Source organism: Dermacentor andersoni, chromosome 6 (assembly GCF_023375885.2).
Source record: "Dermacentor andersoni chromosome 6, qqDerAnde1_hic_scaffold, whole genome shotgun sequence".
NCBI classification, from domain to species: Eukaryota; Metazoa; Arthropoda; class Arachnida; order Ixodida; family Ixodidae; genus Dermacentor; species Dermacentor andersoni.
Window position 1 is genome coordinate 117,746,134 of NC_092819.1, and position 25,714 is coordinate 117,771,847.

General features: G+C 45.6%; 1 long non-coding RNA gene across 1 annotated transcript; it reads right to left on the minus strand.

Annotated features, from left to right (window-relative positions):
• Positions 1-977: 977 nt before the first annotated feature.
• LOC129382342 (uncharacterized) lies at positions 978-14,829 on the minus strand. The gene is made up of 4 exons (XR_008610422.1): positions 14,633-14,829; positions 13,734-13,869; positions 5,411-5,491; positions 978-1,354 (listed from the first exon to the last, which is right to left on the minus strand). It is a non-coding gene; the product is annotated as an uncharacterized lncRNA (long non-coding RNA).
• Between the last annotated feature and the right edge of the window lie 10,885 nt (positions 14,830-25,714).

Consider the following 25,714-nt stretch of genomic DNA (forward strand, 5'->3'; position numbering starts at 1 on the left):
GGCGGCTTCACCGGTCATTCAACCATGTCTTGAGAGCGATCTGTATTCGGGGCAGAGTTTACGTCCGTCAGCTGCTTGTACCTTTATGCGCGCTGTGTGTCCTCAGCGCTCACTTTTCGTTGAAGTGATAGACAGCATGAAGGTCTCTTCGCTTGCAAATGCTGCTGCCGCAGAGTTTCCTCAAGCCAACGTTTTGACAAAGAGTGTCCATGGTCATTGAGTGTGATGCGTTTAGGTTTGCTGAACGTGCTGAGACCATTTTAGTTAACGTAGTTAGCAAGCAAATGATTACAAGCAGATACGACCGATAAAACCTTGCTTCGTGTGGCGTTCTGCTAATTTGCTATCGTAATTGATACGCCTTTCGGACGAAACTGCGACTGTGCTGTGCAACTGTGCTGAGAGCGGGAAGTACGCTGGAAATTAAGTGGCTCTTTGTTCAGTTATAATCATAGGAAATGAAAGGATGAGTTTATGCAATGCATGAGTGAAATGCCTTATTTCAAACCTAAAGAGTTCTTATGGAATAGCGAAAGAGAAGTAGACAAAAGACAACTTCACGCATGTCGCAGCCAAACGCAAATAAACCGGATTACGTGCTAGCTGCTTTACGGTTAGGCTACTGAAGCAGCTGTACGGCCGCCAATGTTCTTGGGTGTCTTTGTGTATGTTGACGATTAGCCCTGAAATCGCTCATCAGTGGTGCTGACCGACATGAAGTTGAACATCCTTACAACAGCAAGCGTCACGTACTATGACAACTGAGAAGTGGGTATGTGGTCGCGAGATTGTCCCTTGCAATCGCATGGCGTCAGGGCTGCCCAAGTCCAGACCATCGCTACGCGGCTAGCAAGAACAACGCGGGGAATAGACGGACTCGGCTTGTCGGTTCTGAGAACCTTTAGACGGATACGGTACTGACAAAAATACTCATTTATTTGACATAAAAGGATGATGACACAGAAGCATGATGTATGCTCGTGCTGATAAAATATTGGTCATGAATTCTGTCGCGCCATTGATAAATAGCGACCATGCACGTATTCTGTTGAGTAAATCACCAGATGTAAACAGCCGTTTCGCCCAGCAGATGAAAATAGAGTCCATACAGAGGCACTCGACAGATGGCTGTGATGAAGGACGTGGCTTCTGTGGGGTGTCTTCAAGAAACGTATATGTGGCCCGAAGTCGGGAAGTTGGGTATTAACTGGTGGATTTGCCAGTTACCATAGATCGCAGGTATTAGTCGGGCAGCACTGGAATACGTGAAGGATTCTGAAGGCGCCTACATTGAACTTTCCGTCTTGATGACTGGCTTGGTTCATTCTCCATTGCGACGTTGAAAAGGTAAGTCCTTATAGAAAAGGAAAGAAACGCAAGGCAAAAGGGGTAAGACATTCCTCGGGTATCACAAAAAATATTTGAGAATATTAAACAAGTGGACCTTCCGACGCGAATGCTTCAAATGGCCCATTGAGCAAAAAAGCCAGCGTCTTTCGCCCGGACAAGCGAAAAACGGCTCCTAAATTCCAACTGCCTGCGACGCCACGTCATGAGCTCGCCTTGATGGAGGAAAACGGCCGAAAAGAAACACCTACTGCCGCGCTAGCGCAGCAGGTGTTGCGATGGTTTATACAGAGGTGTATGCCGATCCGCCCTCTCCTCACGCAACATCGTGGTGTTAAAAAAATATGGTTTTTTACGTGCCAAAACCACTTTCTTATTATGAGGCACGCCGTAGTGAATGGCTCCGGAAATCTGGCCACCTGGGGTTCTTTAACGTGCAACTAAACCTAAGTACACGGGTGTTTTCGCATTTCGCCTCCATCGAAATGCGGATGCCGTGGGCGGGATTCGATCCTGCGACCTCGTGGTCACAGCCCAACACCATAGCCACTGAGCAACCACAACGGGTATATTGGTGCTGCGCGAGAAGGCATCGCTGTGAAGCCACGTCACCCTCGCCTGCGTAGTAACTGCGCCTCGGTAAGGCCAAATGAATTTGAAGGACGCTTGAGCGGCCCCCTTTAAGAGTGGAACGCATAGGGCCGCTTAGCGCCGTTCGATTGAACGATATTGATTTCTCATTTTACAACTGATTAGGAGGGCTTTGATGTCCTCGGAGCTATTATTTTTGTTATTGGGCGATATTTCGAAATGAATTGACAACTGCCTAATTCAATATTTACACATACCAGCGATCGGCGGTCATTGCCCCTTTGCCCTTCTATCACACTTCAACGCAATGAACCACTTAACTCATTGGGCTATATATCAAGAGAAGGCGCGAATTTTCACAATTTTTCTTGGAGAGTGCTTCTTTGTAATATACATGTTTACGGTACTTTATTGTAACATTGCTCCTTCGTTATAATATTACAATGGTCAAGAAGAAAACATTTATACAATATAACGGTGGTGAATTTCGACAACTAGCCGAAGAGGCAAGAGGCTCTTGAAAGACTTGACCTGTTTCATGCCTAAAGAAAAAGGTTCAAAAACACTTGAGTGCAAACCAGTCATTGGCATAAGTTGTATAATGGGTTCAAAACACGTAAATTTTTATCGCTATATGTATTCCCTCAAATTAGCACTACATGCGGCCTTGCCAACGTAAACGCCTATCGACAGGAACAAGCGACGTTTTAAACTTTCTCCATGAATATGTGGTCTACAAACTACTAGTAACATGTCTTAACATAGACTACGTCCAGCAGTTTTAGAGTTGTGCAGCTTAGTCATCTAACCCGCTTCTAGAGCCCATATTTAAGGTCGGGTTTGCGGCAGCGCGGAATAGACTTGAGCTGCAGTCAGCCTGAACTGAGATTAGGGACACGGGGAGCAGCTGCCCCATAGGAGCGAAAGAGAAAGAACACCACTTTGTTTTCTCTCAATTGTATTCTTCGGCTTTCCCTGTTGTTCACGCCTAAAGTGCGGCGCAGAAATACTGGCGTGCTTGCAACACTTTCTGTTTTGTAATGCGTAAGCATTCTTCGGCGACTAATTTAAATTTGTCTCACGCAAAAAATGTAATGCCTTGTACTCGCACGAAAAAACGTGTAATTTGCGAAGACATCTAATCATTATAACAGCGAAACTGCAGGTGATTAATATCTTTAAAAGCGATAAGGAACAATTGAAACCAAATCAGAAATACGACTGATCGGAGAAAACTTTTCTCGTCAGGCTGCCTTGAAAGCTCCTATCTCGAATTACGGGCGCGTGCATCCTCCTGAGTGTGTGCCTCATATAATAATAAGAATAACTGATTGAGATATGTAATAATAACAATGAATGATTGCTGTCGTCATGGAGAAAGAGCTGGTCATGTCACCGTCGCCGCGTCAATGTCATAACAGAAAATAAAAGAATAATTCAAACAGGAAAAAGGAGCTGTGGTGAAACCGATTGTGCCAGTGTTCTGGCTCAGTGGTTATGATCGCTTCGAAGGGGTCATGCAGTTTCCTGAAACTCGTTTCCACACCGTTCAGTACAAGGATATTTCTTTGTCACTGAAAAAAAAACTATAGGTGGACATGCATAAGCTAGGAAAAACAAGTAAGCAAAATCTAAGTAATGGTCGAGCCAAATGATGTTTATGTATTAGTAGACAATTCCCAGAATTCCTGTAGCATTTTTGGGCTGTGAAAGTATACCGACAGCCCCACGTAACTTGAGGCCAACTTGAATTTATGCAAATGCCATGAAGCTGGGCAGAACCAAAGTAATTCTGGCAGCCGCTTGGGCATATTCCGATTAATCTTTGCTTTTCGCCTAATTACATAAGTAGTCTTAATAATTATCCAACCCCTGAAATGTTGTAATTAGACGAACAGGGTCAGTGAGGATATTGTAGAGCAAGATGACAAGCTCCCGATACAGCTTTCATTTTATCAATACGTGTTTCACAAAATTTTTTTTACAAGCATGAGAGAAGCCCTCCAATACACGATAAGTTTGTCGGGTGGCAAGTTGCGCACCAATGTGTATTTAACTTTAAAGCCATTCACAACGTGATTGCCGCAACAGCATCGGTTGGGTGACAAAGTAGGAATAGGCCTGCACGCCATATCTACAGCGCGTCTTTCATGAGGGTCAACCACGGGTGCAGAAACTACCGTAAGCACTGCAGGTCCGCAATACCTTCTTTTCAACACGTTACCTGAGCTATTTATGTAACACTGAAGGCTGTAGGTTTACCTTAAAAAATGTAGAAGTTGTAATGGATTGGTTCGCCGTAAAATTCACCAACTATTACGATACTTCCTAATGAGAAATTTCAGCGCAGCTTTATATATGATTCATTGGCGGGCACGGAGAATCTATCTCATGCGGTATGTTTTAAACGGAGTGAAGTTTGGCTTGACTGCCTCATTATTCCGAAGCTCACGAGAGGCAGCGTGTGGGTGACGCGTGGGCCAAATTCGCAGCAGCCGCCGCAGACAAACCTCCGCGCATGCAGCGCTTTGTTTCCATAAGAACAACGCGTGCTACTCTAGCGCCGCCCGGAGCCGTCGTCGCCACAGGACGCGTCTTGCACGGCACTAGAATTTTCTGCTATCGGCATGTCCTACTCCGCTTGCCGTCACGTGGTCACGATGCACCTTTAACCTCCGCTTTCCTGCTCACGCTCTTCACTATCACCATCGTTCATCGCTCGCTGCGCTTCGGGTTCACTTTCCTCCATCACTACGCTTGTTCGCTCGGTTACGAGGGACGAAGAAGACGCCGACACTCGCCGCAGGAACGGGCGCCTAAGAGGTGTGTTCTAAAAAGTGCTAGTCGGTAATTTGTTGTACAATAAAAACGGATTGTTTCCAAATGTGGCCAGGGCCACTCCTAAAATGAGCGATAGACACCCTTGTGAGTGCACCCTCGTGGAGTATGAAAACTATAAAATATCAGCGTATTATTTGACAATGAACTGGCGTACGTAGTACGTATGAGGTAAAGGGCTGTTACATTACACATCTGTATTTAGAATTCACGTGGTATATTTTTTGCGCGCTTTTGTTAACGGAGTTAAACCGTATACCTACTTTGGACAACTGAACCTACGACGCAACTTCAGTCAGCGCTTCTCTCCCTGGTTTGATATTGCGAAGCACGGACGCCGCCTTATATATCAACACGATGTCTTGACAAATCTTCACATGATTGTTGTCCTTGTTTCTGCTTACAACAGAAGTTGTAGAAGCTACCTCACCGAAACTCTGCAAAGTCAAGGACGCGCTTCGAGTTGAGAGCAGCATGTAGTGCTCTGATGTGGAGCCTGGCGCTCCGATGGAATTTATTGATTGAGGCGGACTTCGACTAGTCGAATAGGGGCAGTGTGCACTGTCAGAGTGCCCTCAAGCGCTAAAAACAACCGGCCAAATACACCATAGTAAAGTTCATACATTTCACTGACCTTTCATCATCCCGAACATGTTCCTTGATAAAAGAGAACGTTATCGCAGAATCGCATGCATTCCTCTTCCGTCCAGTAATGCTAGAAGAAGAAAACAGAGGGCAAAACGCGAGACTGAAACAGAGAACAGCTGCCGTTTGGTGCCATTGTACCATCGTCATCGACTGAACGTGGCATACACGAACAAATGTCTGGAACGCATAGGGCGTACACTTGCTGCTTACTGCGATAACTTACAGCTTACAGAGAGTGGAGCACATTACTTGAATGCCCTGCGTACCGCGACGAGAGGCAATTTTTTCGATTGACAAATGGACATGACGTTCCACACAAACTTAGTTCTAAAGCCCGGCCCTCCGAAAGAGCGTCGGGTTTCGGATTTATTGTTGAAATACCTATCAAAAATTCGCTTAATCGGAAAGCTTAAACATTAACTATTTCATATAGAAGAAATTAAAATTTACCTGCCATGTCACCTATAAATATTATTGCGTTCACTGGCGTATTTCGTATTTTTTTTATTCACTTTTCTCCCTCCTCTAGAATTTTAATCCCCTTCTCCATCCCTATACAGAGTAGCATGCTAGCGGTTGTACATGTGCCGGCAAAAATCTGTCTTATAAAGAGCCTCTTTCTCTGCCCCTGTAGCTGCCGCGTTGTATGAGAACATAGCGCGACTCACGATACACGTTAGCACAACCTCATCTTTATTTGACTTGATTGGGCGTCGAAGGGAAGTTTATTAGAACTTCCTAATAGCCGCCAATCGCTTGATCCAGTAAGACTTGACTTCTGGAATTGGTTGGAGCACTAGACCGCTTAGTTGATTTCGTCTTGACAGTATTACTAAAAAACTGACATAATCGTGCGACATGTGCCACTCTGTGCAATAATTCCTCAAGTTAAAATTAGACGATGAAGGGCAATGGCCGAGGTACGTTTGTAAGGCAAGGTCAGCGTTGAGCTAGCGCCATCTCATGGCGCCTCTAACTTGCGTGTATACTCAACCACGCATACCCTTTCGTATCAACTCGCAAGATGCTTGTCGTGCGTTGTCTGGTGATAAAAAGTGAGAGAAAATTTTAATGCGAAATTAAACAAAGCTAGAAGTTGTCTACAAGAGAAGATTACTGCACTCAACCTAATAAAAAAGCAAAGTACACCACTATTTGCGTTTGGCATGGAGTCTGATTGCAGACGAGATTCTTTTGTTATACAATCGTCAAGAGGATTCGATAAACTTCAAATGCGTGAAGGCTCGTCCTGCGGCGAACAATAAAACGATAAATAAAACGTTCGGCGAAAAACAGAATCTATGGGTATGCCAGTAAAGCACCGAAGGCAGTCAAAGATTCTACCACCTACGTACATTTGGCAAACGGTCTAAAGCAATAATTCTTGACGTCATGTAGCACTCACCGGACTCTATAAAATGCTATAATGCGCTGAATTTGTAGTCCGGGCACTAGTATTTCAGCGAAAATAGGTTCCCTGAAACGCTGTTGAGTCTGTTATGGTGATGATGACGCACGGAGATTTTCGACACAAGGACCAAGAATGGACAAAGAGCGCCAAAAAATGGTATGGGGAAGTCGATGATGCGGTGAGCGACAAGTCCCAGATTTAACGTGGCTGTGTAGATGCCGCTTTGAGTTACGTAAAACATACAAGTAGGAAAATATTGTCCGGGGAGAGTGAAGTGGGGCGATCGAAGCGAAACATATTAGAGAAAGTGAAAACGCAATAATATGCGTCCCTTCCAACAGCACTACCACCCCATTGAGGCCCTTGAGCACAAGGGCCTGGAGGAACGTGCTGTACAATAGAATACGCTCGCAGCAATACCCTCTGCATTGAGTAATGGCTACAAATATATCAATCACAAACTTAAGTACCGTCCTGGTTTCAAAGAAAGGTTCTGGGCCAAGAAAATTTGGATTCACGGGAACTTGTAATTTGTATGCTAGAAAGATTGTGCTGTCGTCTTTCATGTGTCTGTTGTTTTGTGCTAAACAATGTTTTCATGGATTCGCACCGACTAGCCCGCCAACGCATCGTGCTGAGCTATCATATGTGCTCCTTATTCTGAAGGGGCAAAAAAGGAGGTCAGATAGTCGCGATTTTGTTAACATAGTGAATTCTCAAAAAGTGGCTGAATTACATGGAGCTTGTTCAGGGATTGCGCGCCCATTCCACAAGTGCTAATATTGCGCAGGACGGCTTCCAGTATGTGGCCGTTATGAATTGCGAGGCTTAGTTGATATAGAAGTTGCTATAGAAGTCCCTATTTCATTTGCAAGCTGTTGTGCCGGCTGGCGCTCATCTTGATAAGAGCATTCTGTGAAGTGCGCATGCGCCACTAAGTGTTAAAAGCAGAGTGCCCCTTGCTAGCGGCCCTCTCTTTCTTGCCGAACCTCAACCCACAAGCATGGGTTAATAAAAGTCGTTCACCCGGAACTTGTCTGATCCTTTCGACACGCCTGGCGCAAAACGTAACACATGGCGACGAAGATGAAATTTCGAAGAGTTGCGCACCGTCAAGGAAGGCAAGTGTTCTCGTCATTCAGCCTCTGTTCAGTATCGACGATTGAAGAGTGCTGCTTTTTCTTTTCTTCGCCGGCTGATATCATGAACGAAGAAGCCAGTGCAGGTTCGATGCAGTCTGCTGCTCAACTGGGCCAGATGGAACTATTCGACGTATCCACGAATGACTGGGCGTCGTACGAAGAACGGCTGACATCGTTTCTTATCGTCAACCGCGTTCCCGAAGGTGACAGAGTACATGCATTCCTGAGCATCATAGGCCCCAGCACCTACAGTCTTCTGAAATAGCTGGTTGCCCGGGAGCTGCCTTCAGCCAAGAGCTTCTAGGTACTAAAGAAGACGCTGGGGGACCATCTGTCGCCGAAACAGTCGGTCATTGGCGAGCGAGCAAAGTTCCACAGGAGGCAGCAAGTCGAAGGCGAGTCCATTTCTGATTACGTTGCCGAGCTACGGAAGCTAGCACGAGCCTGTGATTTTAGATGCACGTTAGATGAATCCCTCCGGGATCGCTTCGTCTGCGGCTTGTTAAGAGAGGATATACAGCGAGTGCTGTTCACGGAGGATAGCAAGCTTACGTTTCAGAGAGCGGTAGAGCGCGCTGTGGCTATGGAGGCGGCAACGAAAAGCACTGCGGAAGCCCGTCCAGGTGTGTCTACAGCCAACCCCGTGCATAAGGTACAGGCGACTTCGAGTGTCAAGTCGCAGGCATGTTTTCGCTGCGGGTCGCCGAAACATTCCGGCAAAGCGTGTCCCCACGTAAATGACAAATGCTATAAGTGCAGCTAAAGGGGGCACCTACAACGAGTTTGCAGTAGCACCTCCGGCACGTCGCGTGGGAAACGCCCATCAAGGACACTGTAAAAACGTTATCGGTGGTATCCCGCTCGGCAGTGGTAGCCGTAAAGGGCGTATCTGCTCCCAGTATTGATCCCATCATGGTACCGATGAAAGTAAATGATGTGACAGTCCCTATGTAGCTAGATACAGGTGCCGCCGTCACAGTCATGTCTTTCAAACAATATCGACAATTTCATCAGCCAGGCTCAACCCGACAGAAGGGAAGCTCCGCACCTATACAGGAGCCTTGGTGATACCAAAAGGCGTCCTACAAGTCAAGGTGCAGCACGGTGGCAGCACGGCGAGCCTTCCTCTATACGTCGTCGACCAGGAGGGGCCATCGTTGCTGGGTCGGGAATGGCTTCAGGCAATTAGGCTGGAGTGGAGCAAAATCTGGAACGTCCACCATCTGCCAAGGTCAGAGATGCCTCTTTCTTGTTTAGAGGAAAGGCTGCACGCTTTGATCGCAAAGTACGACTCTCTATTTAAAGATGAGTTAGGCATGATTACAGAAGAAAGGGCCGAGCTGTATTTCAAGCCTAATCAGGCACCCAAGTTTCTCAAAGCAAGAAACGTGCCGTTTGCACTGCAAAGGGCGGTTGAGCTTGAACTTTCGAAGATGGAAAAAATGGGCATCATAACGGCCGTTACCACATCAGATTACGCAACGGCAGTGGTACCCGTTATCAAGAAAGACGGTGGCATACGCCTCAGTGGCGATTATAAGGTGACAGTGAATCCGAGCCTTCACGTCACACGTTACCAGTTGCCGAAGGTCGATGACTTATTCGCTTATACCTAACCTTGAACACGCACAAGGGATTGCTTGTCGTCAACCGATTACCTTTTGGAATCGCTTCCGCGCCGGGGATTTTCCAAAAGTTAATGGACACGATGTTGAAGGACCTCAAAGGTGTTTGCTGCTACCTAGATGATATTTTGGTAACTGGAAAAACACTAGAAGAAAACATAGCTGATCTCGAAGCGCTGCTGGAGCGTCTTCAAAGCCGAGGTGTCAGGGTAAAGAAAGAGAAGTGCTCGTTTTTTCAAAGCGAACTTCACTACCTTGGGCACAAAATCAGCGCTGAAGGCATTTACCCATTGTCAGATAAAGTTGACGCACTTCTCCAGGCACCGGAGCCGAAATCAAAGCAGCTTCAGTCTTTGTTGGGCATTGTCAACTATTACAGCAAGTTCGTGCCCCAGTTAGCAACAATAGCTCAACCATTTTTAAGACTTCTGCAAAAAAAGGTAGCGTGGCACTGGGACGAGCATGCTAGAAAAGCATTCAACCAAGTGAAAGCGCTATTGGCACAACCACCTACGCTCACACACTCTGACCCTGAAAGACAACTTAGGTTGTCATGCGACGCGTCTCAGTATGGTGTAGGAGCAGTCCTATTTCATGGCTACGATGACTCAAGGGCACGGCCCATTGCTTACTCTTCACGAACGCTATCTGAAGCGAAAAAGAAATAGTCAACTGGAGAAAGAAGCGTTAGCAGTCATATTCGGTGTAAAGAAGTTCCACTTCTATCTTTATGGGCGCTCATTCACCTTCGTCACAGACCATAAGCCTCTTGAAACAATATTGGGCCCGTCAACCGGGATTCCCACCATCGCGGCTGCTCGTTTGCAACGCTGGGCCGTTACGTTGGCAGCCTACTCGTACAATCAAGAAATCGAGCGAGAACGCGGAAGCTGATTTCTGCTAGCGTCTGCCGCTGCCAGATCTTGAAGCGGACACCAAAGAAACAAAAGAAACATTTTATTCGCTGCGATTGCACTCGTTGCCTGTGTCTAGTCGAGATATCGTGGCTGCCACATGTAAAGATCGAATTCTTTGTCAAGTGAAGGAATTCACAAATGTGGGATGGCCCGCGTCGATCAAGGATGAACAGTTGAAGCCTTTTTTTTTTTTTCGCAGGTGCAACGAACTGACGGTGCATCAGGGATTCGTCATGCTGGGCGCAAGAGTAGTGCCTGCAAAGCTGCAAGGGTTCGTTCTGGACGAACTCCATGACGGCCATCCCGGCATCGTGCGCAGCAAAGAAATAGCACGCAGCTACGTGTGTTGGCCAACTCTTGAGGCGGACCTCGAACTTCGTATCAGAAGCTCGGCTAGTTGCCAAGAGCAACGTAACGCTCCAATTAACGCACCTCTTCACCCGTGGTCATGGCTGACTTCACCATGGCAGCGTGTTCATGTAGACTTTGCGGGACCTTTTCAGAATACCATGATTTTAGTGGTGGTCGACGCACATTCTGAATGGCCAGAGGTTTTCGAAATAAGATCGACGACTACAGAAAGCACGATTCGTTGTTTGACCGAGCTCTTCGCACGTTTTGGTTTCCCTCAAACAATTGCTTCTGATAATGGACTTCAGTTTGTTTCGCAGCAGTTCAAGCACTTCGTGCAGGCAATGGAAGCGCGGCACGTCCTCACGGCTCCCTACCACCCCCGCTCCAATGGGTGGCAGGGCGTTTCATCCAGACCTTAAAGAATGCGTTGCGCAAAGATGGCACAGGAGGAACACTGCAGGTAAAGCTGCAGAAATTTTTGCTGTCGTATCGCAACACTCCACATGCGACGACGCGTGAATCACCAGCGGCATTGCTCCTAGGACGACGCTTCCGCAGTCGGCTAGATACCGTAAAGCCTTCCGTGGGGGAAAGAGTAGCACACAAACAGTGCACCCAGGCACTAAGTCGTCCGTGTCGCGAACGTCACTTCTTGGTAGGCGCCAGCGTGTTAGCACATAATTATTCTGGAAAACCAAAGTTGGCTACTGCTGTGATTGTTGCTCAAACAGGACCTGTCTCTTTCCAAGTACGTGCAACCACCCCGAAGGGCACCTTCACCTGGCGTTGTCACCAGGATCAGCTGCTACAGAGGCCTGTAGAGGTCGTTACCCCTAGGCACGGAACAGCTGGCGAAGTTACGACCAGCGAGTTCCTGGTTTATCCTGAGACTGCAGGCGCACCAGTTCCTTCCAGTCCACAACCGCCCATGGTAACTCCGGTTGCGCAACAGGCATCACCAGCACCCGCCGAGGCAAGACGCCACCCCATGCGAAATCGTCACCCACCGGATAGATTCTAAGCTGTACTCGGAGTGACTGTGTGCTCCATTAAAAGGAGAGGTGGTGTTGTGTCGGCTGGCGCTCATCTTGATAAGAGCACTCTGCGAAGTACGCATGCGCCACTAAGTGTTAAAAGCAGAGTGCCCCTTGCTAGCGGCCCTCTCTTTCTTGCCGAGCCTCAACACACAAGCATGGGTTAATAAACGTCGTTCACCCGGAACTTGTCTGATCCTTTCGACACGCCTGGCGCAAAACGTAACACAAGCTCGTTACCCTCTGCACGCCTGTGCCCAGGCACCCAACATATTGTCACGTGATAGTGACGGTGAAGAAGACATCAAAACTCTGATTGTCGAAACCAGCCATTTATTGGGCGAACCTGTGCCTCAAAAGCAGGCTACGCTAACCGTACCCCTAACCATGCGGTACTTTGCTCCTTTGTATGCGACTGCGGAATTGAGAGTGCACGAACTAAAACTGTGGCTGCAGTCCATCAGGGATGAGCCGCAGGTGCGACGGCTTCGGTGTGCTTGTACGACGATCAGAGATGCGCGTGACTTGTTATGGCGCGCTGCTGAATGATACAAAAGTCATTGCAACGCGCCTCGGCATTTGGATGTAACGTGCGCACGTCATCATACAGGAACACCTGTACTTGTTCAGGAATGTGCCCTCTCAGTATCCAGAAACTTCACGCTCCACTTAAATGCCACACTGCTTCAGTATGTGGAAGCTGTGCTATGCATGCGTGCTGATGTAGAGAAAATGTGGTACAAGTTTTGTACTCAATATAGAACTGGGTGGTATAATTCGGACCCATAGATGAAAAAGAATTACTGGCAATACGGCAGACAGCATCTTAATAAAAGATGTTTTGGCGACAAACTTCTGCTAGGAGACTTTCCTTTGCAATTTTCTGGCACGTAGTGTGATATTCACGATGATTTTTTTTAGTGGCAGCGGCAAATAATAAGTTATGATTATTATTCGCAACCGCAGCAGGACCTCCAACAACAGCTTGGTGTGAAACAACTGCTAAGCTTACAAAGAGTTGAGATGTTCCTCAACAGCAATATCACGTCATCGGTAAGACGCTGCAATAAATTCTGCTACGTTCGAGTGCCTCCGACGTTGTCTTGACATAGCACCTGCTCATTGACACGTGTTCCTTGCAATAGAGGCGCATCTACAGCAGCAACAATTTTCCCAGTGGCGATGCTGCCACTCATTTTGTGTCTGAATGGCTTAACGTTTAGTAACGTTCATTTGTGTAGATGGTATAAGATGTTGGATCATTGGTGGAAAACGTTTATTGAAATGCAGAGGCACAATGAGGTAACATAAAATTTAAGCCCGATAACCCACTTCCTTGCTCCGTAGACCAGACATGTTCTTCTGCCGACTCTCCATGACGGCTGCCCTAGCGGTCACGCTCATATCTAAATCATTGGATGTCAGGAATAAATGCCCAGGCAGTTTCCCAGCTAGCTTTCCAAAAACATGCCTTCGGTATATATCTCGTAGAATGATCTAACATAACCGGACATAACAGTAGGGGCACAATGTGCTAAAGAAACTACAGAGAAACAGTGTTCATTCTTAGCCTGTGACTGCTAATCTATATTGTTACTCAAATTTATGAGTTAAGCATAAGGCACTGAAGCGTAAAGACGCTATTAGTTCTATAAAACATGTAGTTCGGACTAGCGGTTATTCCCGATTCGAGCTTCAAAAACCATTAGAGGACTCATTGTCGAATACAGTGTTTGCAGGGAAGACACCTGGTACGGATAGGTTTCAAAGTGCATTTGATTGTGACTGCATGGAGCCTAGTTACGTTGAAAAGGAGCGTCACTGACCTTCGTCATTCAAGGAATGCCAGAGATCTTCAGCTCCTCGATATGTTTCACCGTGCCACTTTCGCTGCACGAGCCGCACACTAGTCTGGATGCACCAGCCAGCCGGGCGTGTGCCCACCATTTGAGAGACTTGTACCTGTGGTCGGAACTCATTTCAGTAAAGCTGAAAGAATTACTTCGGTGCGTTTTCACCGGCAGATAATTTTAAAGAATATCGTCGGAGACTGACTAGCGAAAAAGTACCGCCAACAGTATCTGTCCCAAAATTTGACACAACATTCGTGAACTTTTTGAACAAACTCGAATTCGTAAACTTTAGAACTAATTGGCAGCACTTAGAAGGTTTGCTAGATATTAGACCTCTAAGTGCGAGGAGCCAATCTTGTGTTCGTAGGGTCACGTAAGGCGGTGAACACGCTGTCTGTTTAAGGTCACTGTATTCAAAAGGAAATATAGCAGAGCACGCCAGACCAAGAAATATTCACCGCTGGTCCTGCTCTCACCCGTACGTCTATCCTACGGGATGGTGGTGGACACCAATGTGCACACATAGTTATCTGCATAGCACAAGTTGTTCGATTGATAAATACCTTAAATAATTCTTTCCTTGACCATAGCTTCTGTGATTTAATATTCTCCTGACCGCAAGGGAAGCACGCCAGCTTTAAAAATGTAACATTTGACGAGGCTCTTGTGGAGCAAATTTAGTGCATTAAAATTCCGCACGTCGTAACACATCCAAACCTTACGATCAGCATCTTGGTCGAGGTGGTACGTGGTACATAGTAAGGGTACACAAGCACAAGAAAAGGATAAATGTCTCACGATTTCTTACTGCTTGTTGGCATGCCCTAGCAACGCATCCAAGCAGAAACTGGGATGCTGTCATCGGTGCCTACCTGAGGTATTTTTCTCCATCTTTAAAGCAGTGAAAATCGATGCATGCTCTGAATTCCACGTAGGGATTCAGGCCGGACTTGGTAAATTCCTGAGAATTGTCGACTGCCATCACTTCAGCCTCAAAGATGATCTTGTGAGCACCCAGCTGGCTGTGGAGGACGGCATGGTATGTCTGCGTCTCGTCGGCATTCTCATCGGGCACAAGTTTCTTTGGCCTGCGTTGGAAATATTCAAGCTTCAATATAGGTATGCCATAATAGTTTTGAACTTCAAAAGAATTTCCTAACTCCATTCACCAGAGAAAGAAGCAAGTGCCGCCTGTTTTGAGCGAAATGCTACATATAGTAAGCCGTATCAGCTGAATAATCGACTCTGATAGGTTGGTGAAACAGGAACTGAGCACTGATGTGGACCAACGTAAAATGTATAAATGCAGGAATCCCTGAAGCACAAAGTGATTTAACGTTTACCCAATTAAGTGCGTAGTTTAATATATAGACCTGAAATGCAAAGAAGGTTATTTATTTACGACAAAGAATTTGTAGGAAGTCGTCGCAACTAGTGACTACTTGCAGACTTTTTACTAGTTACTCTTTCCTTCATAATTTTCTTTCGCGTGCAGTTTGCAAGGAAAGTTACGCTGGCCGGGAACATGACAAGATCGTCGCATGCTCGATTGTGGTATACACATACATGAGACCATGTGTTATCGAAACCTGCTGCTCCAGTTTGCCTTTCTATCTTGGGTACGGCGACGTCGATCTTGTTCCGTCTTCGGGAGAACGTTGCGCAGGTACACGACGCCCTCGAAGCGACGTGCTGCCACTCGCCACTCATCTTTAGCCAAGTAAGGAGTGCGGAGAAACAGCTTCAAAACGTCACGGCTGCATATGAAATCCGGGCGCACTCTGTGTACAGCAAAGCAGAGAGGCGAAAGTTAGTATAAAATTTTCTAGCAATGTGCGCAGGATACTCGGCGGCCATAAGCAAAACACTGGACAAGACGCCACCGTTCGTATAAGACCACGCCTTGGCGCAGCGTTGCATGCATACACGGAATCAGAAGCTAGCATAAAAGAGCCTTGACAGAAAAGGTGAAGCCTGTTACCCATTCGATGGGCAATGGGTCGCGAATATAGTCAAGCCATTTAGTTCGGATACAGCGCAAGATGTAAAGATTTTATTCACAGATTATGTTACGAAGAAAGCAGCTTTCGAATAGATAATGACGGCTGCTAAAGGGTGAGCACTCACTTTCGGCGAGTGCGTGTTTCCTTCCGCTTTCAGTGGAAACGCAATAATACTGCGTTATTTTGACGCACTGGAGACGCCAAAATAGGCCGGCCGCTTAAAGCAGTTTGCTCGACTTTCCAACAACGCTATCAAATGCGTTCTTTCTACAACACCCTTATGCCTTTACTGTTCGCTGCAAAGAATATTGTGCGTGTATATTGTTTATTTTTCCGACAGTTTTTTGCCAGCTAGACACTGTTACAAAGCTATCGATATGTGCAAGACGCCTCTTTCTTGATAGGTTATTTCTGGAATGTTCTCTGCGAATTTATAGCAAAAGAATATTTTTTATTAGATAGCGTGCGAGAACTTAGGCGAGCACTATTGGTTACGCTGGAACATACGACGAGTCGTGTGCAAAGAGTCACGTTTGTTTCGTCCATTGAACTGTGCTCACCGCTACCGTGCTGCTCGAAGTTTGACTTGCTCCCCTGGCCCGTGGTTCACCAAATAAGAAAAAAAAAATTGTACGTCACTTGTGTGGCAGTGCGTTATTCGTGAATGTCACGACAATTAGCTGTACGAAATACACATTTTTTTAAAGCGAAGCTTTTCTTTGCATAACATCCGTGTTTCTGCATGTCACACTAGCCCTGTCATTGGTCGGGTTCTTGCACAGTAGATTTGCCCTACTTCTTATAAAATATAGTGCGTCTGGTGTTGTGATTTGAACCTAGGCTCATCGGCGCAGCATCCCCGGGATCTAACTATTACGCAACCATCGCTTGATTCTTTCATGATAATAATAACAAATATAATACGGCCACACATAACTTCTATATCTAGCTACCCAAGCAGCCATGGCTCCGTCTAGAAAAACAATGCAATGTATTCACTGTATATGTATGGCAGTAAACATTGCCCTAAAAGGATAGCAGTAGTTTGCACTTCAACAATCGACGCCATTCAAGTTGGAAATTTTGATAATAAAGGCTTTTACCCTTGGAGTCACCTAAATAAAATGCGACTGCGAAGATACCATTAATTCTGCATTTCGATCTTGCATAGAAGCTTTTTCTAAAAGGTTTATCCCCATAAATAGCAGCATGTCAAAAGTCGCATCTTCAGAATATGGTATGAAAATATGCCTACAGATAGTCTTTAAAAGTGTTGGCATAAATGCTCAAAATAGGATTCAGTTCTTCTAGCTAATAAATTAGGGCCCTATAGTTTCCAAGACATCACCGAGACGACCGGTAACCAAAGACACAGACACCCACCAAGATACTTCCTAGCATGTGGACACCGGATGCCGAACAGTGTCCAGACCTTGATTTATACATAAAGCTAGCCTCAAAGAAAATTCTAGAGTGAACGCGGCATCTCCAGAAACGCAATAACTTATCCCCTGCTCTGCACCAAAGTCTTAAAGAACACGCTGAAATAAATTATATTAAAACGAATAGACAAACACGGCAGTATCGTAATCTGGTCTATCGAAAAGTACAAAAGTGAGGCCCCGAAACAACTGAGCAGTCACACTGATAACCGAAAACTTGCCTTTAACCATACTTCACACTACAGCAATATTGTGCAAAGCACAATAGCGGAGTCCCTGTCCATGAAACTAATGGCGCACTCTGAATATCGCTTCATGACTCCCAAGAAAAAAGCAGGCGCTTCTATGTTCCTGAAAAACTTTAGGCTCCCGTACAAGAAATATTTATAGCAGAAATCCAAGGTCTGCCTATAGTATATAATAACAACACACCTATCCAGCTTTATCTCAACTGTTAAATCACCACCTGTCAAACATCCCGAATTTTCGTTCAAGACATGCCGCACATCCTTCGAATTATCGACGGCATAAACGATAACCAAATTCTTTCCGAACGCGCTATTCCAGTCACTTTAGATGTTTCTGCCCTCTACACTAATATACCCATGAGTGAAGGAAATGAAGCCGCATCGAAATCCCTTGCAGTCAATACCCAAGCGCACGCTCCTGAAATTTACCTGTGGCTCGCGAGGTTAGTTCACTAACTCGGCTATTTCGAATTCGATTCTGTTCACCACCTGCAAACTTTCAGCACTAGCATGGCAACACAGTTTGCTCCGACGAATGTCAGGATTTTCATGGGACACTTCGAGTCAAACCTGATAGAATCATACGCTTTAAAACCACCACACCTGTTAGCGTTACATTGACTACATATTTATGATATCGGAACACACCACAAGCGTGTTAAGCGACTTAAGTAGCCATGCAACCGCTTCCTGCTCACTATTCTCCTAGTCAAATGAACTTCCTCGACCCAACGGACTACATAAAAAATGAAAAACTGAGAACGACCCTATACCGAAAGCCTATGGATACGCAGCAATAGTTAGACTACAGCAGTCATCACCCGCGACAGTGCAAGCAAGGAATTTTTGTCGGAAAAGCAATACGAATAAGAAGCATCTGCAGGAAAGATAACGATAGTATCAACCACCTAAAGGACCTTAAAGAATGCTACCATAAAGAAACCCTCCTCAAGTTCCTCTCTACAGAGCTTATGACGTTGCGTGAAGCTTGGAGCGGCAGTTGGAAATAGCTAAGAAACAGCCTATAGCACAATATGACATTTTATAACATAATATTGAATGACCTCCCAGACATAAACAATGTCTTGCGAAAATACCACCCAATATTATCAATTAACGCACATCTGAGAGAAGCGTTCGCGGTGGTACTAAGGGTGACCTATCGTTGCAACAAAAACAATAAAGACATGTTACTGCACGTAAAAGTCAACCAAGATCAATACCCCCTGGTAAAAAGCATGTTATCTTCCCAGGTGCAAATCCTGCAGGCACCTCCCGAGTGACAATAAGATTAAAACCAGCCCCAATATTGATGGAGGAAGTGAAAACTAGCGTTATTTGTACTAATTTGGATACTATTTGTATGTTCCTTCGTTAAGAAACAATATATTGATGAAACGGGACAATAAATAAGCGTCATATTAAAGGGGCATCGCGCGGACAAAGCTAGAAAGCTTCCTAATGCCGTCTCTGAGCATTTCAGCTAACCACGCGATTACTCTGAGTAACTAACTCTACATCTTGCAGTCGAAATTCCGCTCCGCGGAAGAAATGCAGAAAATCGTACCTCGTTTCTCCGAATCACGCACGGCGGTCAGGGCTTCCTCTTCCGCTCTAGTTTCTAAACACGCAGCCGGCATCGTCAACAGATCCTTTCGTATTACTACGGGCGAAGAAACGGGCTCATAGCATAGGGTGGTTCGCGGCGCACGTGAACGACACAACTAACCAAGCGGGTTGCAACCCTAAGGAGCGGGCCAACTGTCTGGCGCGTGAATTCACGAACCACGCCCAAGCTAATGGTCCGGCTCTCCTACTGGAGTTCCCCTTTCCAAATCCTCTTACCGCCCATTACCAAATTACGTCGCATTACAGAAACGGCTGGAGGAAATTACCTCCCCCCATCCAGAAACTGAACAGGGCTCAGGCCGTTACTGTCAGGCTCTTACACACGAGATCCTGCCTCACCCCCAGTGTGCTTAGTTGGATAGATCCCAACTTCCGGCAGTCGTGCTCCCAATGCGGTCACGCATGCTGCTCCTTCGACTACGTGCTCTGGCTGCGCCCATACAACGCGGGCTCCGACCTTCAATACAAGTCCAAGTGGGACGCCTTGCTGAAGAGCTAGGAATTCACGCCCCAACTACAGGCCATCGAGGGGGTCTGACGTCGCATAGATTCACCACCTCCCGGTCCGGCCGTGGGCCGGGAGAACAAACTTGATAGGGGAGCCTTCGGCTGCCCTCAGTGAAGTTTCTCAGGACTTCTTGTCAAGTTCTTGTCTCTGTCAATCATACCTCATCCACAAGTTCAAGACATTGCAAACAACAGGCAGAAACGTTTCAAAGAGCTTTGGAATCTGTTCGCTATGCTAAATTTCAAGCTATAGGCAACAGCCTAAGTTATGTTGATTTGGTTGCGGGGTGGTTTGTTTTTTTCTTCCCCCGTTTTCTGTTTTTATTTATATATTTATTCCATTTTAGCGTTTTTTCTTTCACGAGCACAATTTGCTGCAGCTGCTTTTATTGCCTGTTTCAGAGGGACGCTAGCTCACCAACCTACAGCGAAGCAAGAAACACCCCATCCGCCTGCCGTCGTCCAGGTCGTTTCCACGAAAAAACACGACCCGCTCAATTACGGCCGTGTGATTGGCAGTTTTAATAGCACTTTATTTTCACTTCTACACCTTCAGCCGCAAACACACCCTCGGTCGTTGCTTCAAGTACCCGCCTCACCCCCTCTCCCCTTTAGAAGAACCCTACCTTTATATCTGTGCCGTGGAAAGCATGTGTCGCCTTGAAAAAGATAAGGTGACTTGTCGAAACGTTGGCTCCCGCTTTTACCTTGGTCTCGCTTTGCTCAAGATACCTTCACACCTTAAGCAGCCTTTAGCAGGTAGCGTGTCCGTATGAAGTTTAGAAAAGAATGTATACGAGTGAGAAGAAAACAGTGTTCTACGGGCTCGTGCAAGCATGTCATGTCCAGGCAAGCCGATGTATAGGGAGTGGTACAACGTAGCTGAAAAAAGCATACGCTTCGCCAGAAAGGTGATGCATTTGTTTTTAGGTCAGGATACAAGTTTTATCGCCATTATCAACTTGGAAACAGTCGATCGCTAGCTAAATTTACAAGCATGGTGTCAGCGCGCAAAGCAAACAAACACATCACACTCAATGACGGCGGACACTCCCTGCCTAAACGTTGGCGTGCGCTAGCGCGGCAGCAGCAGTGAGCGAAGTGCACTCTGTGCTGTCTACCGCTTAAACGCAAACTTAGTGCCAAGAACACACAGTATGCACAAAGTTACGAGCCGTCAACGCGTCTTGACTCTGCCCCCAACGCAGATCGGCCTCAAGATACTACGTATATGGTCGCCGCATGAACGCGCGCTGCCACCACATACGTAGTTTCAACTGAAGTAGACGTGCACCCCCTACTTCCCTTCCTCGTGGCGCCTCGCAACGCTGGGTTTCACACCATTATATTTATAGGACCCAACGGTGCCATGCTCTAGAAGTGCAAACAGAAAGGGAACGATGATCTGTTGCGACTGTTTCTCATTTCGTCGTGCAGGTTATTGCCCTTTGCCCGGAAATGCAGTTTGCCTCGCCGTGGGGGCCATTGCCACCTACTATTGCTTGAAACCGAGGCGCCTTCCCGACTGGGGCGTCCCAGTCACTCGGCAAACCTGCTTTTATTGTTGAATAAAGCCAATCAACTCGCCTTTCTGAAGCTGTCAAATTGATCATTCCTTGCCTGATCTAAACAAAGCTCCCAACATAACTTATCAAACGCTGTAGCTAAGTGCATTTGGTGCATTGCCAATTCGTAATGGCAACCGGAACAAGATTAGTGTATTTTTTTATTGAGCGACCTTGCAGACAGCAAATTTTACGAAAATTACAATTCTCAATACCAGTTATTCTGTTGAACACCAGCATTTTTTCTGAGGAGTACTTAAGAGTGCAAACTTTAACAGTGTCTACATTTCGGGAAATTTTGAATTTAGCACTATGCAGCTTCTCGTGGATGATATAAGAAAGCCGTCCAGGTCAAAACCAACTCTGAAAATCTGGAGTAATGCAGAAGAAAGTAAGCATTTAAATGTTGTAGTAAACTTGCCTGAAATTCCATTATGACCCGGTGTCTTGACATCAGTAATTGAACAGTAGCTAGTGCTAGTTACTGTTGATCGAACGGAACAATGACAGCACGCTGTTCTTCAGATAAAGCTACCTTAAAATAGACAATAAATGTGTGCCCGTATCATTATATTGTTTATCAGAAGGCAGCAAACAATGCCCCATAGGAAGTATCATATTCGGTCATACCTTCATTTTCAGATGAATGATCCTATCGAATAAGTATCACGCATAAGCCTGTATTTTTTTCACTCCTGTATTCAACTAATGTGCGAGGATTCGGTTAGAGTTTTGGGAAGCATTTGTGATGCAAGTGGCAACTGGATGCAATGACTAGTGTGCATTCATGTGCCATATGAACATTGCCCCATTCGCGCTTCGCTGAATTGAAGCCTTCCTATCTAACGAAGCTCAGTACATCGAAGTTAACAATGCTAACTCACCTGCGATGTCTGTAGGATCAGCTGCGCCATATGAATATGTTCAAACACCTTTGTCATTTATAATATAGATTCCCAATTTACCTAATCAAATTTCCTTTTCTGCCTTTTCCCTTGAGGACTGCGTTATGTATTGCACAATTTCTTCGGACTCTGACACAACTAATCTCCCAAGTGCCATTAACCGTTGAACGACAGTTGCCATAAATTCGCCACATAACTAATAGGTGCAATCTATGCGCTAGAACCTTTTTTTGACTCAATTGCCGGTTTTCACTCGTTCGCTACAGCGTTTTCATGCGCTGACACACGGCGCCATCTGTGAAAGTTGGAGTATGCAGTATCGTAATCATTGTTTGCAGCCGCAATCGAGGTTGTGGTCCCACGTGGAACTTTAACTATTTTGCACAGATTTTGCTTAAAAAGTCAGTTATTGCATCAAAAATGTTCTTCCGTTTATTTTCATCCCAGAGATTACGACGGCTGTGTGGTAGGCTTGAGGATTCACTCAATTAGAGCGTTATTGCTTTTTCTACGGTAAGTCACGGATTCGCTGCATTCGACACTCAATGGCTTTAGCAACATGCTCAAATACTGGAACCGCGCCTTGTTAAGTGGTAGGGAATGGACAATATGTCCCTTTAGCATTTAGATTCCCGCAACTTTTTATGCAGAAATCTAGAGATATCCTTCAGAAGTCTTGCGAAGTAAGTGCCCCTAGCCAGTGGCGTAGTGAGCAATTTTTATTCAGGGATCACGGGTACGCACATGGCCTGGGTCGGAGTGCCAGGCTGCATGTGTTGTCACGCGTATTTTCTACCAGCAATACTTGGTACACATAACTTTCAATAAAAGAGGGGATGACAGCGACGGGAGTTCCTTTTACTGATGCGATTCGCTCTCCCTGGCTAGGCTACCTCCCTGTAGCCTACGGCCTACGTTAGCACTGACAGCAGCAGACAGTTGACAGTGGTTTATGCAAACCAAACCATGCAGGCGAGAAGGGTCCAAGGCAGGGATAGTTAAATATGTGCGCAAAGTACAATGTGCGTTTGCGTCTGTACAAATTGGTTGTCGGTATTTTTCACCGCCATAGCTTACCGGTGAAAGTTGTGTCACCCATTCAATAAATATGTGGCCATATTATAGTGCAGAATATTCAGTTTTGCAGGAGTTAAAACAGAAAATGTTTCAGGTTGATGCCATTTTCTTGCAATATATGTGCAACATTTTTGGTCGAAGTGCCGGATGTCGCGAATTGGCGACATACTGCAAGGTCCTTCGATAATGCTCATGATCAGAAAATATCAGCTACACATAATTACGAGGGATAATTAAATTAAAATCACGTGCGACAATTTTTTGTGTCGTGCCCTTAATAATTTTGGCCGTAAATGGTTAATACCATTATTACCTGGTCTAACACGTTACCTGGTGTAACAGTCAGGCATTCGTGCCTTTTTGTCAGCCTCTCTGACAGATTTGTTGTATTTGCTGACAAACCAAACATTAATTCATTCAAGGTGGAATTGAAAATACGCACTTATAAGTCACTGAATGTTTCTTGTGGTCGATCTCCTTCTCCTACGATGTTCCTTAACAGGTACATCACAATATTCCGTAACTGCCGATAAGCTTGACTTTCAGATCGCTAACAATCTGTTGTGAAAACTGCATATTGACTCAATCAGATCTAAGGACAACTGTACATTTGCTTTCCTTAAATACAAAATTGTATCTTGCTTCCACAGCGCATAAAAAACCCTAACCAAAAACACGCCGCCTAATTCTATGACCCCGATCACGTTGCAATAGTCAACAAGCTTAAAGGTGTGCAGAATTGTTCAGCTCGTTTGATATGCCTATCACCGCACGGTCAGCGTATTCTGGACGAAATCCACTTTGGACCCTCATTTGCTCGTACTCGAGGAAAGTTGTTGCATCTTTGTTTCTTGCATAATGTGTATCGCAAGAATAAGGTATTCAATTCATGTAGGATCAAACGAGCTCTTTTCATTTCGCCGTACCCAAACTAAGCTCTCAATGTTGCAATACGTACTACAACACTGTTCTTATCCCATTCCTGAACTGGAACCACCTTCCTGAATTGTTATTCAGCATTCGAGACATTGGTTGTTTCCGCAGCTCAGTCGCCAGCATAATCTGGATAAGCCCCAATTTTTTCGCTACTCATAGCTGTTCAGTTTATTATATTTGTTGTTTTCTCTTGCTTTTTTCGTATGCGCAATAAACGATGAATTGACATAATTAACATCTGATATTTATTTTGTCGATATGCTCTGCAGCGCTGTATTCGTTGTTTCTTTTTTATTGTCTGTGATTTTAGATTCTCCCCTCTCTTAGGCACTCGGTGCATTGAAACATGATAAAAATAGAAATGAAAGATTAAGTAGGTTTGAAGAGAACTTCTTGCGGTGCAAGTTGGCATTGAATATTTATACCTATTTTTAAGGCGCCAAAAAGCAACACACAGCACACAAGAGAGCTTGACGAGAAACAGCACCACCCAACTATATTTTCAGAGAAGACATGTTCTCAGTCAGCGCCTGCGCAGCAAGCACACTCAAGCATCAAGTACAGTAAGATAAGACCTTTCAACAAACAGACCAGAAGCAAAAATACAAAAGCTAGGGAATTGCTGCATGCCTTTGATAACAGTAAGATAGGTAGCTGGTGTGTTATTCAAACCTCGTTATCATTGTATAAGTCATAAAAAGTTGAAAGGGCCTCATGTTACCGTACTTGATGCTTGAGCATCCTTTCGCAAGCGCTGACTGAGGGCATATATGAAGAGGGGGGTTGGGGGGGGGACCGTGGGCCAGTTCATCCTACATGTTTAAAGAGGAAAAGAACTGCGACGTCTGAAGTCGCGGTTATTTCCCTCTTTAAACATGACGGTATATATGCACGTGTTTTCTGTGAAAATAAAGTAGTTGCGAGTGCCGCTCTGCCCCTTTGTCCTCTCTTGTGTGGTGTGTGTTATTCTTGATGCCTGAAAAATTAAGTAGTTCATCCGAGTAAATAACCTACTGGGAGACAACAACAAGCGAAGACACTAACAACAATAGCGAACTTCAGCCTGCTCATCAATGAAATGAAGTCTTAAGTCAACGAGATTAAGAACACACAAGACTTGTCTGTATTCGTGTTCTTGTCCGTTTGTTTTTAGGCTAAACCTGTCATCTTAGCGTTGCTGAGGAAAGGGTCGCGAGAACAGACCCCATCTACGGTAGCGACACTGATTTCAGCGGATCTCCAAAATGGACGCGTACCGCGCATTCGGTGTAAGGTAAAAGATCCCGAGCGGTCAGAATTACGCCGTATACATTGTTGAACATAGTAGGAGGATAGAACGCCAGACCCGATGGAATCAAACGAGGCACACAATATACGAACAACCAATGAGCCCAACTAGTTACTCTGCTCAACTTCGTTTCAAGTACATCGGGCTCTTTTGCTCGTACCAGCATGTATCCTTGCCCCCTTATCAATGTCGTTTCCTTGGCCGAGCGTCGGTCACGCCCCACTTGCTATTGTCTTCTCTTCAACGTCGTTCTCCCTGAAATCAGACTTCTTTTGGGTCATCTCAGCCCTTCCACAGGCCATGAAAAACGGATCACCAAAATACTGAGAGCTGAATGGAGAAAACAAGCCCGTA